The sequence below is a fragment of the Aythya ferina genome, assembly GCF_964211825.1.
Source record: "Aythya ferina genome assembly, chromosome: 9".
NCBI lineage: Eukaryota > Metazoa > Chordata > Aves > Anseriformes > Anatidae > Aythya > Aythya ferina.
In genome coordinates this window covers 25948366-25965288 of record NC_140305.1, presented here as the reverse complement: position 1 = coordinate 25965288, position 16923 = coordinate 25948366, and the positions used below count along the sequence as shown (strand labels likewise).

The following is a 16923-nucleotide window of genomic DNA, read 5'->3' as shown; positions in this document are numbered from 1 at the left end:
CGGCGTGGTGTCAGGTCAGAGCTGAACTTGCCCTTGCCTGGTGCAGGTTATGCTACAATCAGCTGCACCCTCAGTACAAACGTGGGTCGATGCCCACCTCCCCTCTAGATCTTTTCTTGCCTTTCCATCCCCATCTCTGAGGTTACACAAATGCCATAATATTAACTCAATTTCTGTAATTGTGTTGGCAGGGCTGCGGATTTTGCCCAGAGGAATGCTGGAGGCACTGTCCTACAGGGAGTAGCTTGGCTCTCCTGGTATCTCTTGCTCATGGTTTTTGGATTTCCAGGTGCCAGTGCTTGCGAGCAGCTGGGCTTGCTTTCAAGCCTCTTACTTTGTTCACCTGTTGAGCTGGGCTTGCCCCAGAGTGAGGGCCACCTGCAGAGCCTTAGGGTTGCTGTGCTGGTTGATAAAAGGGATAATGTGGCCCGGGTGGAAGGCTTTGGGATGGTGTTTTTGGGTGGCAGAAAGCACCCAAAAAAGGAAAGCACTTGGTTGGGTCTTCCCCATGAGATTGATGTGCTAAGTCCTTGGCAGCAGCTAGGTAAGTAAGTGCTTGTTCTTACTGGCTGGTTTGGGTAAAAATAGATGAGTTTTAGTGACTTCAAGACAGGAATTCATAATAGGTTTGGAAATACAATATAATAATCCCGCTTCAGGTATTTTAGTTGAAATATATCTCACCTTTTCTTTGGAGACATGTAACTTTGCTGGTATCTGCTTGGTTGTGGAAAGAATCCCTTTTGGAAGGAGAAAATATGCCTTTCAATGTGAATTAAAATGGATTATAGTGTGATCACTGCCAGTTATCTAGCATGCTTGTAAAACGCTGGAGCTTCTTAATAGAGGATATCTATCAAGCTGTGTGTAGGCTGATATTGTTTTCTAGATATAGCCACCATTATTTATTCACAGTAAGAGCTCTATCACAGTTTTATGTGCCCTATCTGCAAAGCTGTACCTCTGAGACTAGGGTTTCAGAAGTATTATGTGAGATTGTTTCAGAATGGTGCGATGCAATGATTTAATTTCAGGACGGAATGTGTTTACTCTTGCGTGGTGTTACAGGGTTTGGTTTAACAAGAGCTGTGGTCTTCCGTAGAGGTGCCTGGACTTAGGTGCATGTATTAAATGTTGCAAAGTCAATTTTAAGGGTAAACTCGGATCACTATGTCCATTTTAATGACTTTTTTGAATTGTTCTTATCTTCTTTAAGTCAATCCTTTTTGAGTGGAGACTTTCTGTCTTAATAAAGAAGATATCTGGGTAAAACTCTGCTTGCTGCAGTCAGACCTTTCATGCTTTTTTTTTTTTTTTTTTTTTTTTGTAGTTCATAAAATTTGGCGGTAAAACCTCAAACTTCTTATTTCCATAAGATAAAGTTGAGGATGGTAGAAAGTGAACTGGATTTATTCTGGCTGGTTCTTCTCAGTTCAAGCTTTGTTTCACAACCCCCAGAACAACCTGCTTGAGGCTCTTTAGACTTTGAGTTGAATTAAAATAATAATAATAATAATAAAAAGGAATAAGTAATCTTAGAATTAAAGTCTTTGAGATGTCTTCATGAAACAAATATCTTGTTTGAAATTAATGAACCAGCAACGATGAGCTCCATTACAAGCCATGGTGTGTTGTGTTTAAGGGAGCATGCCTGACTCAGCTGGGCTTTGTACACCTTTAGATTGTGGTCATGTCCTACCGAAGTAAAGTGGGGAAGTTTTTTTAGGGGAAAGAAATCAAAGAGGGGTCCAGCAATAAGTAGGACTCCTGGTTTTGTCTTGGTAAAGGAAAATTTGGAGCTGAATTTCAAATCCCCATCATGTCTCTGGGGGATAGGGACCAGGTGTGACTTGGTTGGGCTAATGTGCTTGGTGTTTTTAGAAATAATATACAGGAACGAAATTGTCTTGGGATTATTTACTGCAAAGAGTGTGGTGTTGTTTGAAGAGTTTACAGAATAGTTTTTGGGTAGCTGTCATGTTTCTGCTTTTCTTTTTCTTTTTTTTTTTTTTTTTTTTTTTTTTTTTTATAGCAGGGACTGCAAAATGTGTTTGCTCTTGGCTCCTAGCAGGTCCTTGGCTGCTTTCCATGTCCTCCCCAGCCTGAACTGCATATGTAACACTTATGTGCATCTAATTCAGTGTTACGCTTTTAACCAAAATATTTCAGTAAACTGTTGTAATTCTATTTCTCTACCTCTCCTTGCTTTCTTGCTTTCCAGGTATTTTTTTTTTTTTTTCCCGAGAAGGCTCTTACCCAACAGTGGCATGTTATGGTAATGGATCACTTTTCAAAGAGTTATTTTAGTGAAATATTTTACATGTCAAGGCAGTTCCAGAAGGGGAAAAAAAATATTGCTCTGTGTAGTCTGGAATGGGGTTTCTATACATGCTGTGTGTGTGAGCCACCCAGCAAGTCCTTAATTGCTTCTGCTAGGAGAACCAACTTTTCCTTCCTCTCCACTAGTGATGCTGAAAAACTGGGTTGACTTGGATGAAAATCAGAGTGTTTTTCCTAAAGTTTCTCCTTACTCCAGATTGCAGCATAGCAGCCAGGCACAGAAGGGGTAGGATGCAGTCTGAAAACTTATTTTCAGTTTCCCTTCCATGTTTCTGGTGGATGCTGTTTGGAACAGATATGTTTAACTTTTTGGCAGCCCCTCCAAGATCCTGCCGTGCCAAGCCCTATATAAATGTGGAAGGCTCCTGTTCCTGCTGCAGGCTTTCTCTTTAGGTGTTTGATGGGAGATGAATCGTCTGAAACAAGAACTTTTTGCAAAAGGGTTGGTGCACGTGGACTGCTCTAGCCCAGCTCTGCTTCTTGCAGGGAGCCAGGCAGACCTCTGGGAGAGGAGGTGACCACAGACAGCTCTGCGTTTCTTTCTCTTACACTGATCTGGTAAGAGATCAATGTAAATGTCTCCTTTAGCAAGGATTTAATTGCTCCTCTCATAGGAGGAGCTATGAGGCAGTGGGGAAACTGCTGGTGCATGCCTGGTAGAGGAAATATCCATCCTTGCTTTATTTCTAAACCTTCCCTATAGTTGCATCTTGCTCGCCTTTATTTTCTTTCTATACCTTAAGCCTACTGCTCTCCAATGGGTGGAAAAAAAGAAGTTATTGGTAAGTCAAAGCTACTTCTGTAGAGTTTATTGCTGCTCAGAGAAGGAGCCGTGCTGAGTCACCAAGTGGAGAGAAAGGGCTGGAAAACTGGAGTTTGCTGTGAGGGCAAGGTCATAAAAGCAAGCTTAGGGGCTGATTTTAGTTGGATTGTGATTCAAATGAGCGATACTCTATTTTATGGTGCCCGTGTAATGCTATTCTGACATTTCTAGTCAGCTACGTAAACTTTCATTGCCCCATAACAATTTATTAAGCTAGAGGGTCTTTGCAGATATGTGGCCAGCTTAATGCAATTGTCTGCCATAATTATTCATTGGTTTGGTATTGAAAGGGTACCAACCTAGTCAATAAAGATATCTGCTTATGATCCTCACGGTCTTGGCGTTTGTTCCATTTTAAAGAGTCAATAAAATGTTAGAATAAAACAATCACTTTCACAAGCTAAATTGTTGTTTTTCCATTTTGACTCTTGCCCTTTTTCTGTTGGTATTCAGCTGCATAATACAGAACAGTAAATTGGCTTTAGAGGTTTAAGATTGGGGTTACAGAGAATAACTTCATAAACACAAACTGTAAGGATTTACATTCAGAACAGCTGTGGCCCTAGAGAATGCCATTGCTGGAGGAAAAAAGTTTGCAGCTTGTTCCAGAATGTTTTTCTCTGTAGCAAGTGAAGAAACTCAATCGTCAGAGGTAAGGTTGAGAGCAAAAGAGATGTTTCTGTTTCTTCCCATTCACAACAAATCTTACAATTTCAAGTATTTAAGTTCATGGTATCAAAACCCAATTAAAAAATGCTGTTAAACCTGACAAATCCTCTCAGAGCTTTCAGTACCTCTGTGGCATGTGGATTGCAGCTCCTGATGGCACTCCTGAAATATGCCTGGCAGGGATGGTTTGAGGGGCTTTGCTCTGGGATCAGGTATGGTGGTCAGCCGCAATAGCCCAGGTGTGTGTGATGGTTTTCTGTTTTCCTACCAAGTCCACAAAAAATAACTGGAATTTGATCTGCTTCCTGTGCAATGCATTCAGTATTTAGAATACGCAGTTGCTTAGGGTGACTGCCTGCTGAAATGGGGACAACTTAAAAACCTCCCTTCCTGGTTACTGCCTTGCCCTAAAGATTGGAGAGCGTGTGCTTTCTGCTCCCATGGGATTGAAGGGGCAGGTGCCTGTGCTATGCTGGCGGCTCTCATTGGCAGGGCATATGCAATCCTGACTTGGGCATAAACTGTTTTTTTTTCTGAACCTTCCATTTCCAGTGGGTAAACTGAAGAAGATAGCCTTGTAGGATGCTTGTAGATCAAAGGGGAGGCCGTTTACTCTTTTCTATTCCTCCATTGATGTTGGAGGCATTAAGTAGGGGGGTTGAGGAGATGGGCTCAGCTTCTTGTGAGAGCTCAGCAAGGATTTTATTCATCCATAAAACGGAGCAACATTTCCCTGCCTCAGAGGATAGCTGTGGTGTTATCTCTAGAACCATCTGGGAGGCGCTGATGTTTTAGGGAAGAGGTTGAGCAATAACCAGCAAAGCATTTTGATGTCTTCTCAGAGTGGGAACTGGGAAGGCCAAGGGGGGAAAGCAAAACCTGGATATGTGCAGCTGTGGCAGCCTGAGACCAGGCAGCCTGTGCCCAGGGCTCCTCCTGTGGGTTTGTGCCAGGAGCTCTGGAAGGTTTCTGCAGGGCTAGGAGAGCTCTGACAGATGAGAGGACAAACCTCATCCTCCATCAGCTGTCTTGTCCCCTTTAATTTAAGCAGTTCTGCTGTCAGCTCTGTAGCTCGCTTTCCTGCCTTTTTTGTATGTATCAACGTCATCTGCCTCGCTCCTCTGCTTCAGGAGATGGATCGAGGGGCTGTGATGTATGTAATGAAAGCTGATGCCTCTTAAATTGCAGAGCTGCCCTGCTTTTGATAGCTGGTGAGCAGGAGGGCAGCGGGGGCTCCCTTGGGCTCTGCCCGTTTCCCCACTGTGACAAGAGGAGCACAAACACCTGCCTGGGAGCCACGGCCGGAGCCAGATCAGAGGAAGTGAACGCCACAGATGAGAACTTTTATGAACTCTTCTGTAGTTTGTAATGGGTACTTGGGAGGCCCTAATTACACAAGAAAGCTTGGTATAGATGCAGCATTTTCACCCTTCAAGTAAAGCTCTGCTGCTTTTATGGCTTTGCAAGTAGGCTGAATGGCCTGGGAGCATCAGGGCCTGACCACGACCACCACGGCCCATGGTCCATCTGTCAGAGGACTTAGGGTCCTTCCAGCATGCCATTACCTGCTCTACACAGTAGATTAAACTGCCCCACAAATGCAGCTGCAGGTAGCTCTTTGTGGCATGTTCCTCTGCTTTCCCACAGAAAGTGTAATTAACATGGCTGCAAATGAGCTCTTTCAGCAGTTTTCCCCACTGTCCCATAAAATGTGGAAAAATATGGGTCAGTGCATTTATTAGCTAGACCCTCTGAATGTGCACAGCTCTGTCGGCTCCTGGCACTTAGCAATAAGTCCTCTGCTCTCCCATTAAAATGCAAATTGCAGGAGAAAATGTCTTCAGGCTGGTGGGTTTCTAACTTAGCTCTTCTGGTGCTGCATGGGAAGCTAATGGGAGAATTTTTCACAATCCCCCTCATGCTGAAAGAATTGGCTGTTTGAGGCTGATATTTAATTAGTTCTGCTTCTCCTGGATAATAAATGGGGAGAAGGGAGTTGATGCATGTGTTACTTAACTTCTGCCTGCGATGATGACTTGAGGGAAAGAGCGAGCAACTATGAACTCGCCAACAGCTTGGCCAGGGCTGACACAGATGTAAGTGGAGGTTTCCATCTCTGCAGTGTGCTAAATATAACCGAAAGGCGGATGGGAATGCCTCTGATCATAAGCAAACTGCACCTTTAGACTGTTCTGCTCCTTTCATTCAGCTCTGTTCCTTGACTGATGTTGGCAAAAGGATGCTGGAGCCCCTCGCCATATAAAATGAGTGGTGCTTTGGAGAGTCCTGGCGATGAACACTCAAATATTCACATTTATGAAGAACTAGATTTCAAGTTTAAGTAACTAGAATGATGCATTTTCTTAGACCAAACAATGTCTGGTATCATGCTTGGACTGAAATTATTTTCAGTCCAAGTATTTATAATGCTTTGATACTCTTGTTCGTGGGTCACTTCCTGATACCTGTGCCACCCACTCAGCACAGCTCCGTGGCAGCAGGAGGGAACAAAATACTAGAGCAGGCAGGCTGAAAGGTTGGAATATTTCTGCCTTTGCTCAGGACAAAAGCTTGGGTTTCCTTGTCTGTACAGCCTGCCTCTCTTACTCTGATTTCCAGTGTTCAAGCTCCCAAAGTCCTTAGGCAGCCAACTGTATATGATTTAAGAGAAAATTTCAAGAGTTCCTCTTAATAGAGAAAGGTTAGTTTTCTGGTCAAAATGGGATGTGGGCTGTATTTAAAAAATGTATGCTTTCTGACCAATGTTTTCTTTGAGACACTGAATGTTGATGACACTTACCAAAATAATAAATTGGTTTTAGCAATCATCACAACTTCCATCTGGAGGTACCCGAAGAGAAAAGCTTTGTCTATTCAAGCTATGCCAATGTGGATTTTGGTTTGGGCCTTTCCTTGGCTTTATTTCCCAGGTAAATCCTGTTTGCGGTTCTGATGCTATCGGTGCCCCGATGGGTGGGAAATAGCTGCCAGGCTAGCAAGTAGCTCAACCCTGTCAATTTACCAAGTAGATGGAAACAGAGCAGGGACTGGTGTAACTGTCTTTCACTGCCAAGTGTAATCCAGGTGTCTGACGGGCTCCTGGAGAGAATACTTAATGCTCATGCAGCCCTTCCTTTCTTCCTTCCCTTCTGCGAAGGGCAAATGTCAACGATATCTCAGTTTTTTATCTTGGTGTCCTCTGTCTGAACAAGACGGTAGCCTCTGACTTACTGGAATTTGCATCTGTGGATCTGGCAAACAGTTTCTGGACAGGTGCAAAGCAACAGGGTCTGGGAGGAGGACCTGCAGTGCATATGCTATTTCTAGACACCGTGTGTTACATATAATCTGTAATGTGAACTGAAGGTAATGACACAGCACTGACATGAGAGATGATGAAATCCTCTAGACCATCCTCTGCCTTGGCAAGGTTGCTTGATCTGAAATGTTTCAAAGAGAAATGACTCCAGGAAAGCTATTAATTGTGTAAGGGATCGTGCTCTGTGACTTTAACGCCCTACTAATTTAAATATTTAAACTCTAGGCGTTAATGTATCCTGAATATCTCACCCCATCAAGCTGCTGATGCACGAGGTAGGGTAACTCACCTTCTGGGCACAAGTCCTACCAGGTTGTTTTTTGGCTGACCCTGGTGAGCACACACCATGCAGGGTGGTTGTTGAGCCCAGGGAGCATCATGAACAGCCCAGGGGAAGGGGCTGGGGGCACATGGGGTGTGATGGCCTCTCTTCTGCAGCACAAAAAGCCAGGAAACAAATATAGGGACCTCTGTGCTACAATGACTAATGTTCAGTGCTTAAGATCTTAAACTGTCACCTTCATTTTGTTAAAAATGCAGCCACGCAAGAAACAAATGTTTACTAGTCACTTGCACATAACTGCTTTGTTTTGTCGTTCTTCATACTCAGTTTATAGCTGTTTGTATTCTGCATGCCCATGCTCTTTCTTTTTTTTTTTTTTTTTTTTTCCTCCCTGAGTTCTCTTGCTATCCAGATTTTTCTTCTCCCCAGGGTATATCTATTTGTTTGGATGACTAACTTGCTTCTCCTGTACAGATCTGAATTTCTAAGTTGCTGATCCAAATCTCTCCAATGATAAGTCATTGTCCATCTGTTTGCTTCCTCCTGAGCTTGCAGTGAGCTGCAAAAAGGATCAATGTATATATAGTAAGCATGCAAGTTAGGATAGACAGATTTAGTAACAAACAGCCTTGTGTTTTGTTCTTTCCATGTTTCTGTTGGTGTTTGATTTTTATTTTTTTCTCTATTGGTTTCTGCCTCTGTAAGCTGGTCCCCTGGTTCTGTGGCAGTTAATGGGTGATGCTTGTTCCCCTGTGCATACAGCTCTGTCTGGTCAGGCTGCAGGGATGGTTAATGCCACTTCCCAGCTACTCATTAGGTTTTCTTTTTTCGAGTACTGAGTGATTGACCTATCCCATCACTAATAACGGGCTTTGTTTTCCATCCCTCAGACAAAGGAAGTCAAGACATGGTGAAATTACACACACACACAACCACTTGTGAAGAGGGGTGCTTCCCATGTTCTAGTGATGGCTGGGCCATGCTGAAGGTGGTTTTCATTCAGGTGAGGTTCATTTCTGGAAGCTGCTTTCTTCCCTACCTGCAAAACAGGGCCAAGAAGAGCTCCTGCCTTCAGGAGTCTCTTTGTGAAGGAAGATCCAAGGTGAGCTGGTGTCCGGAGGGTGAGTGGCCTCCAGGAGGCCCTTGCTTCTCCTGTCTTTCTTGCCCAGCTCCTGTGACAGGGATTGTGACACATGAGATTAAGGAAAATGCATTGAACTTGTTGTGTTTTCTCAGATGTTTTATAAAGCAGTGAGGACAAAAGAAAAGATACAGTACAGCTTGTACCTGTAGACAAACCTGTTACCGTTAGGCAAATAGGGTAACTGTGCTCATCTCCAATGGGTAGCCATGTCCAACAGAGTGCCCTGGGCTGGATACCAGCTCTCAAGGAGGCAGTCCCCTTTGCTGGGCTTATTTTCTCAGTATTTGTGCCTGGATGACCTTCCGAAGAAGGTTTTTCTGATTTCCCACTGTGGTGAAGACCCAGGTTCTATCCCTGGTTCTGGGCAACTTTGTCCCAAAGCTGCTGCTTAAGCCTGTACTTTACAAAGCCTTTCCCAGGGGTTGTATAGGAAACAAAAGCAGCAGGACCAAGGGCAAGCCAGGATCATTGCCTGCAAAACAAGGTAGCTGAGGTGTGCTTGTCTGCTGTGTGTGGGGCTTAAGCAGGAGATTACATCTGCTGCGAGTTGTTTGTTGGTTTGCTTTAGGAACCAGTTAAATTTTTTAATTATCTGAACATGTGTTACCGACAGAAAAAGCATAATTTGTTTCTGGATGATGGAATTTCTGAGCTATAAGCAGCTATTCAAGTGATACACCCATGCATACCATCACCCTGAAGTACTGAGATTTAATAGTTGCATTGCTGTTGTACACAGCCTCTTGTTTGTAGCACTTCATCTGACTGCATCCTTGCAGGTTCATGCCTTGTATTTCTTAAATAGTTAATTGAAATGTTAAAATCCATTTAAATAAGCGATGGATCATGGCCCTATTTGCATTTTGAACAGCTTTGTTTGGACTGAGCTAGCTGTGCTGCTGTATTTCACCTGGCTATTGCCGAGGCTGCCAGGGAAGGGGAGGGACAGCAGATGGCAATGTGGTGCCACAAAAGGACCAGCACATCGAGGAAATCCTCGTCTGGCCTACTGAATGCCCTGAGAAATCAAGACGACAGATGCCGTGTAGGACCTTCCTTCCTCACGTTGGGGCCGTGGGGAGTTGGCTGGGGCTGTAGGGATGGAGGCCAGGTAGGACCCTCTGCCTGCACCAGGCTGTGGTGAAGGTTGGCTTGAATTTATGCTCCAGAAACAGCACAAAAGGTAAAGCTTGGGTCCATGTGCAGCTCCCTGTGGAGGCTGCGTAAGTTTTAGGGCTCTTCCACCCAGCTGAAGAAATGGGTGCTGAGGGCATGCGAGTATGGTGGCCACAAACCGGGGCCAGAAATTTCTCCTGAGCAATCTACCTGGTCCAGAGGTCCAAAGGCATTAGCAGAAGTTACCGAATAAAAGAGATGGAAAATGATACCTGAATGGCAGTCTTGGCCCATCTGGTGGCAGCAGGAGACACTACAAGTAAAATAATAAATGCTTTTGTTTGTAATGCAGGTTGTTTTTTTTTTTTTTTTTTTTTCCCCTCCTGGAAAGGTGCTCTATGAAATTATTGTGCTTTACATTCTTCAAGAAGAAACTTCAGACGCTGAAGTTTGAAGCCACACCAGAGGCTGCTTCCCAAACCCCAGGGCTGGGCTTGAAACCGGGCTTTTATTTCTTAGACAAAAGTAATATTAATTAATATAGTAGCTGAGTGACGTGGGAGCTGGGCTGGGGAGCAGGGAGGGACTGTGATGGGGAGGTGAGAGGAGGTCGGTTCCCTCCTGTAGGGTCTGGGCTGTTAGCTTCTGCCGTGTTGCTCAGCTTCGAGCAAGCATAAGTGATACTTCTGTCTAAAACACCTCTTACACTACAGACTTCTTTTCTCATTAGGCTATAATGTGAGGATTTCTTAAATGCTGTCAGCAACACTCACACCAGTCTAAGCTACTTTAGAATAGCAATAATTATTTTTCACTAGAAATATCTCTTACAGTAATGTTCTCTGAAATGTGCTGGAGCAGATGGGAATAAGAAGAGATGAACATATTGTTTTTTATTCAGCATAGCTTAATGGAAGTAGCCTTTAAAGTCAAATGGTTTAAAACTGATTTTTACACAGTTTCTATGTATGAAAGAACAACTTCTGTCTCATCAGGACACCCAAATGACTAACACCAGCAAAATGTCTCATTGTGAGAGAATAAATAAATAGTATGGGCATAGAAGAGACAAAAGTGTTATTAACATCAGCAAGGAAATAAATTAAATCATGGTGAATAGGCTGAAGCCAGATGTGAGGATCAGTTACACTGAAGAAGGCGTTAAAGTATGTGTAGCATAACGCAGCTTGACCTTTACTGAGAGACCACCTCGACAAGGTAGCTGAGCTTTCTTCATCCCTGAGGTGGTTGTTTTTACAGTATTTAATCACTGGCTTTCAAATGTCAAACAATTTTAGGGGGGAGAGGCAGCGTGTGCCACTCAACTTCTTAAAAACAGACTTGACCATGATCAGCAGCTCGCCTCTGTGCTTTTGAGCCAGACCTCTGTGCAGGTGAGGGGTGGGCAGAGGGTCTGGCGTGTCCCCCTGCATCCTTCTATCAGATGCTTTGACAAGGATGTGCTGCTGATTGCTGTTGGAGTGGGTGCACAGCTTGTCTGGGGGCTGTTGAGTGTTTTAGGTGGGAAGATGCCCCTGGAGGTCTTCAGCCCTCCACCCAGCTGAGGCAGGGTCAGCTTCAAAGCCATAGCAGCTTCATCTGGCTCCTGTGGTAGCACCTGAAAGAAGTTAATTAAGATGATGGGGGGAAATGAACTTTTTTTCCCATGCTTTCCTGTATGCTATTTGAGAGAAATTTAACCGTGATATGGGGAGGAATATCTTCATTGACTTTCATAGACAACTGCCTCTTTCAATTTAGGCTTTGACACTTGTTAAATATCCCAATGCAGCATCTTATCAACATTCTTGTTGTTTCCATAATATAACTAATAGCTGGCTGTTTGTACAGCATAACTACTCAATTCATACCTGCACTTCACATCAGTGCGCTAGGTTTTGGGGATAATAAATCTATCAAACAGGTGCAGTAACTGCTTGCCTTTAAGCTTAATAAGATTTATTCATGTGGATTTACTCTGTGCAAGTAGTAGTCACAGGCTCTATTGGCTGTAGCTTTGCTCTGTTATTGTATAAAGATACCAAGGCACAACAAATACCACTTGAAAGCAGAGGGTTGGAATATCACGGTCTCATGAAGATAGAATAGTATTTGCCATCTTTGGTGCATTGAATATTCAGCGCTGAATACGGCTCTGCTGTGAGGGTTACCCACTGGTGAATCCAGATGAGAGGAATTTGGGTGATGAAAATACTGAGGATAAAGAGATTGGAGGCGAAAATGCTTGATAGATCTGCAGTTCTGGTTTTATGAAGAATTTATTTAAAAGCACTCTTCCAGAAACTACAGCTTAGACAGACTTTTTCATTGTGTAACTGGGGAAGTCTGCTGTGAATCTTGATAATACTGGGTGTACTGATCTTTGTCTGTGAGTGCAGTGTTCTCCCCAGGTTGTATTTGTTCCATTTTTGATGCTTACATGGGAATTAAGGGTAACTGCTCCTTGGCAGGAGGACAAAGAGCTTTGTGGATGGGAGAGGAAAGGAGTGCCCTGTTCTGCTGCGTGCACCTCTGAGCAGGCACATCCCAGCCTGCAGTGCTGATACGGGCACATCCCAGCCTGTGCTACTGCTGCTGTGATCCAAGGTACCTGGCCAACAGCTTCCCAGGAAGTTTTACAGTCCTGTAGGGTGTGTGACCCTGGCACCAACGTGAAAACTGTAGCCTGTCTTTTTGCACTGGAGACAATGTAAAGAAGAACAGAAATTTATTATTATTCCATCCCAGTCCTCATGCTCTCTGCTAGGAGGCACTCTGCTCTCTGTGCCATTAGCTTCAGTGTGTATTTTTTGAACCCAGCTCTTGCAGCCTGCCTTGCCCACTCTTCCCTCTGGGAGAAAGGGCTATGCTGAGCTATTAATTCCAAGGCCTGTACCACCAGACTGGCTCCTGTGCCATTTAAAAGCAGCAGAAACTGTTCTGGATCCAGCTATGCAAGGGGTTGACTACAGCCCAAATCCTGGCTCTTGCTCCTGAATTAGGCTGTATAAAGAGAAATGGAGTTTCAACATTTATAACATAAACAATAATAATGAAAAAGTACCCAGAGCTATTAAAGCAGTAATCACAGTTACAAACAACCATGCCACGGTCTCTCTTGCTATTTCAAAGTAAAACCATCCATTTGTTATTCACTGTTATCTGTGTTTAACTCCAATTGAGTGGAAATAATTGTTATTTGTAGTTGACTCAGTCACTTTAAGGAAAATAACTTTAAAAAACGCATCTAAATATATTCTTTCACAGGCTCATAAAACCTTCCTTAAAACTTTAAAATAAACAAACACGTATGAGCTGCTTTTCCCTGTGGAGACCAAGTTCATCTGCAACACAATTAGAGTTACAGCATTTCCTGGCAGCCAAAAAGAGTAATCAAGAAGTAAAACTAGAAAGATCTAAGGCGTAGAAAACATAATTTAAAACAAAAATAAAGCACTTCAGTGAAAAACAAACCTTACAATGAAAACAGTTTTTGGTAACAAACTGTCATATCGGTCAAACAAGGTATCTAGTTAGCATAGCCTTATCTTTGTTTTATTTTGAGCTCAAACTACAGGAATCTCAACGGTTCCAGCATCTGAAGCGAACCCGTGGATAACAGAAATGGTCCAAACTCAGTGTAGAAAGCAGCACCTGGATTTTTGGCTTTTGGGAGAGGTGTGCAGCCTGACATGGGGAATCCCCAGCCCTCGGTGCCTGTGCCAGCTGCTGACCTGCAGCACTCCAGATGTGCACTGCCCTGCAGACAGGCTCCCAGAGGCTTCATTTCACAGAGCTGAAATTGGAGGAGTTGCTTAATGCCACTAGCTTTGCTTTGATGGAGGTGGAAAATATTTTCTACTGTCACTTATATTTCAGCACTTTGTTCATGCATGTTTTTAGCAATATTGTATGATACAGACCTGTTTTTACTGGATAAAGTGTCTTGGTTTTGTAGAAAAGCTAAATGTGATATTTTTCTCAAGTTGCTGTAAGAGATGTAGGTGCTCCTACATCAGATGAATATGCAGAGTAACCTGCTAAATGAGCCCCATGCTGTTCTACCATAATCCCAATGCTGCATGATGGGTCTAGGACTTCATTTGGGCAAAATGAGAGGGTGACTGAAAATCGCTAAACAACTTCACCCTAATGAAAAAATCTCTCATAGTGGGCAGCTTGAAATATGTAAAAGTTATTACCATTCATTGAGGTATTATTGCAAAAGTTGCTTCTGAGTGCTGTGTCACTAAGTGACACTAGTAAGTCAGCCCTGGTGAAAACACCAAGGTTTAGTGGGGCAGAAATTATACTTCTGGCAAATGATGGGGTTTTCCTGTAATGCTTCAGGAGCACCTGGCAATTTCCTGTCCCTCCTCTGAGGAGGATGTGACTGGGATGGGATGGGCTGCACCCTGGCTCGGTGCTCTTATCAGCCCAAATGTCTCTAAGGCGTCCTGGCTGCGCGGGGATTTATGGTGAATTGCTTTCCATGAGATTTAAAGTGACTTCAAATCTGCCTAAGATTTAAAAGACTTAGAGCAGGGAAGCTTTAGGGATTTACAGTGTTTTTGAATTTGCAAATGCTAGAAATGCCATTATCTGAGCAAAGACTTTATTAATCAAAGTAAATAAAACCATTTTTCTTTCCACCAGAAAGCTGTAGAGCAGCTCCTGAACTTCTGGGGAGTGTGTGGTAAAACATGCGATGAACAGAAATCTGTAATTCCACGCCCTGGATAACAAGGAGCTATTTAGAGCCAAATTGAGCCGTATCACTCAGGTGTAGCTCAAATCGTTCGCTGGATCCTCTCCACGTGCGTAGCCTGTTACGAGGACTGAAGCCCGAGGGAGTCCTTACTATCAACAAGAATGAACTTTGGAGGCAGAAGGATAACATTTATCTCTGTGTGGCACACCTGCCCTTTGAGGAGGACTTCTCCAGAGGGCTTGGTGCTGGCTCACTTTGCGAGGCCTCCCCAGTAAATCTCCCTCTCTGCGAGTGGCTCTGGGCTGTTGCTGTGCCACAGGACCCGGTGGGACCCTGAGCTGGCCCCGTAGGCTCTCTGTGGGGTGATTTTCCCCCGTGATGCAGGCTGCTGTTACTGGCTTGTGCAGGGGAAGAGTTGGTGACGTGTGATGCTGGATGGAGCGCTGAGCAGCATATGGCTGGTCCGCAGGGAGCCTCGCGAGTGATTTGCTGCGTGCGCTATGCAAAAATGTTTTGTTTCGACACGCTGGCTTCCTGGATGGGGCTGGTGGTGGGCTGCTAACTGCAATATATCAGTGAGCTCAGTAAGGTTGGTAATTCTGGTCTGTGCCAAGCTCTGAGGACACTTTGACAATGTGAGTGGCTCTGCAGTGCTAACCCCTGTGCTGGTGGGTGCTCGGTGCTCCTGGTGCATGTGGCCAACATGAACACAGGTGACCCCAGAAGAATCAAAGTGAGAGATATTAATGGGTAGTTCCACCTGAAGCTATCCAGGGTATGGGATCAAACCTTAAATTGCTTTTTGAGAAGTGCTTCTGGGCCTGGGTGGGCTCACTGTGACACAGGCATTGCGACCTGCTTTGGGGTGGCACAGAAAGGAGCAGGCTGACTCCTCTTCTGCTGACTTTTGCTATGTTGTGTGCTTATAATCCAGCAGCTCTCTTGAAACTTTGTCTGGCCCACTTCATGCTTTGAGCATTTACTGGAGTTTATGTATAAATTGTTTTCTTTTCCACTGCTGACTCTCCCCAAATATTCTACCTTTTTATTTGTGCATTATCTTTGTCAAAGCATTTCTCAACTTGACACTTTCTGAGGTTTGTCTCCTATTACAGGGGCTTTTTAATGCTTTGCAGTGGGAGCTCGCCGTGTGCTGGTTTTCCTGCTCTTGCTGATTACTTTGCTTCTTACCCCTGACAGCCCTTCAAGCTCCCCTGAATGGAGGTGTCTTCATGCCGTTTGCTTCCTCGCAAGCAGAGTCAGCTTTTTAATACCAGGGAAGTCTGAAGGGAGACAAAATGCAAAGGATGACATTTCTGAAGAAGAAAAGATTTGCATTTTGTCAGTTCTTCCATTCAGTGTAATGTCAGTGTTCAGATGCAGCAATGATTGATTCTCTCTGCCGTTAAAGTCTTCCTTATGCTTCTGAGTAGGACCACCAGAAATCCAGCTAGAGCCATTTGCAAATGTTTTTTTTTTTTGCTTATCCCTTTCAAAAAAGTGATTAAAAAGTAAAGTGGTTAAATAACCCATTCAGTCAGTTCTCACAGTGTATCATGTTCCTGTGTCCCTTTGTACATCAGCCTTTACTGAGCTCTGTTAAATTGTACCCATGCTCTAATGATGAGCTCTCCTTTTTCCTGTCCATGGCTCAGAAGGATATTCTTGCAGCTTAACATGATTGAAGTGTGCTGTAGTCTCTATATCACTATTGCAAAGTACTTAAAAGTGATACTTAAATCTTGCGTATCTTAAATTATCTTATATATAAGGATAAACAAAGTCAGTTTAAATAAATTTCCCCAAATCATGCAATGCATGACAAAGCAGGCAAGAGCAGTAGGTCTGCTTTTAGCAGGTAATGTACCAGCAACCAAATGGGAGTGGAGTAGTGGCTCCCGAAGGGCTTTGCTGTTAGGCAATAGACTGATTGATCAGACCAGCTTGACAAGTCCAAGGTAAACTCAGTTGTTTGTAAACTTAAACTAAAGCCAGAATATGTTCTGCTATTCTGTTCTATGAATTTAGAAGAGACTTCTAAGATCATCTAGTCTAGCCTTTAACCTAGGACTGCCAAGTCCATCATTAAACTGTGTTACTAAGGAAATGGTGTGTTGGATTTGTTGGTGAACTCCAGGCTGATCCATAGTGGAATTTTTACTGCCGAGATCATGCAGATTTACTCGGTGTCAGCTCGCCTGCTTTATCCTATAGCCTGCGTGTATCTGTATCTAAAATGACCCTTGAGGTGAATGTATAATGATTGTGAGGAAGTTATAACATTCTCTCTCCAAATTGTCTGAGAACACAGTAAAACTTTTTGAGTTCACTTGTAAGTCAGTGTTAGCTTTTAATACATTCTGCAAATACTTTCTAGCCAGTGGATTTCTTATGGACAATTTGTTGCAAGTATTTGAAATCCATATAATGCCTTTTTCTTTAATCACTGGTATAGATTTATCCTTGGGCTCTGCCTGGGGCATGACCTAAAGCCAGCAGTAGCTGTTGAGTTCTTCCA

At 43.6% G+C, this 16923-nt stretch overlaps 1 long non-coding RNA gene across 14 annotated transcripts in view; it reads left to right on the top strand.

The window, feature by feature from the left end:
* Window positions 1-356: 356 nt before the first annotated feature.
* LOC311441673 overlaps window positions 357-16923 on the top strand; it is a 149127-nt gene continuing 132560 nt past the window's right edge. For 2 of the 14 annotated variants that reach the window (XR_014696130.1, XR_014696133.1), the window contains exon 1: window positions 360-544. This is a non-coding gene — a long non-coding RNA (uncharacterized lncRNA). Of the gene's footprint in view, window positions 545-16923 lie in introns of all 14 variants that reach the window. The other 12 variants (XR_014696132.1, XR_014696134.1, XR_014696138.1 and 9 more) reach the window with 9 other exon arrangements.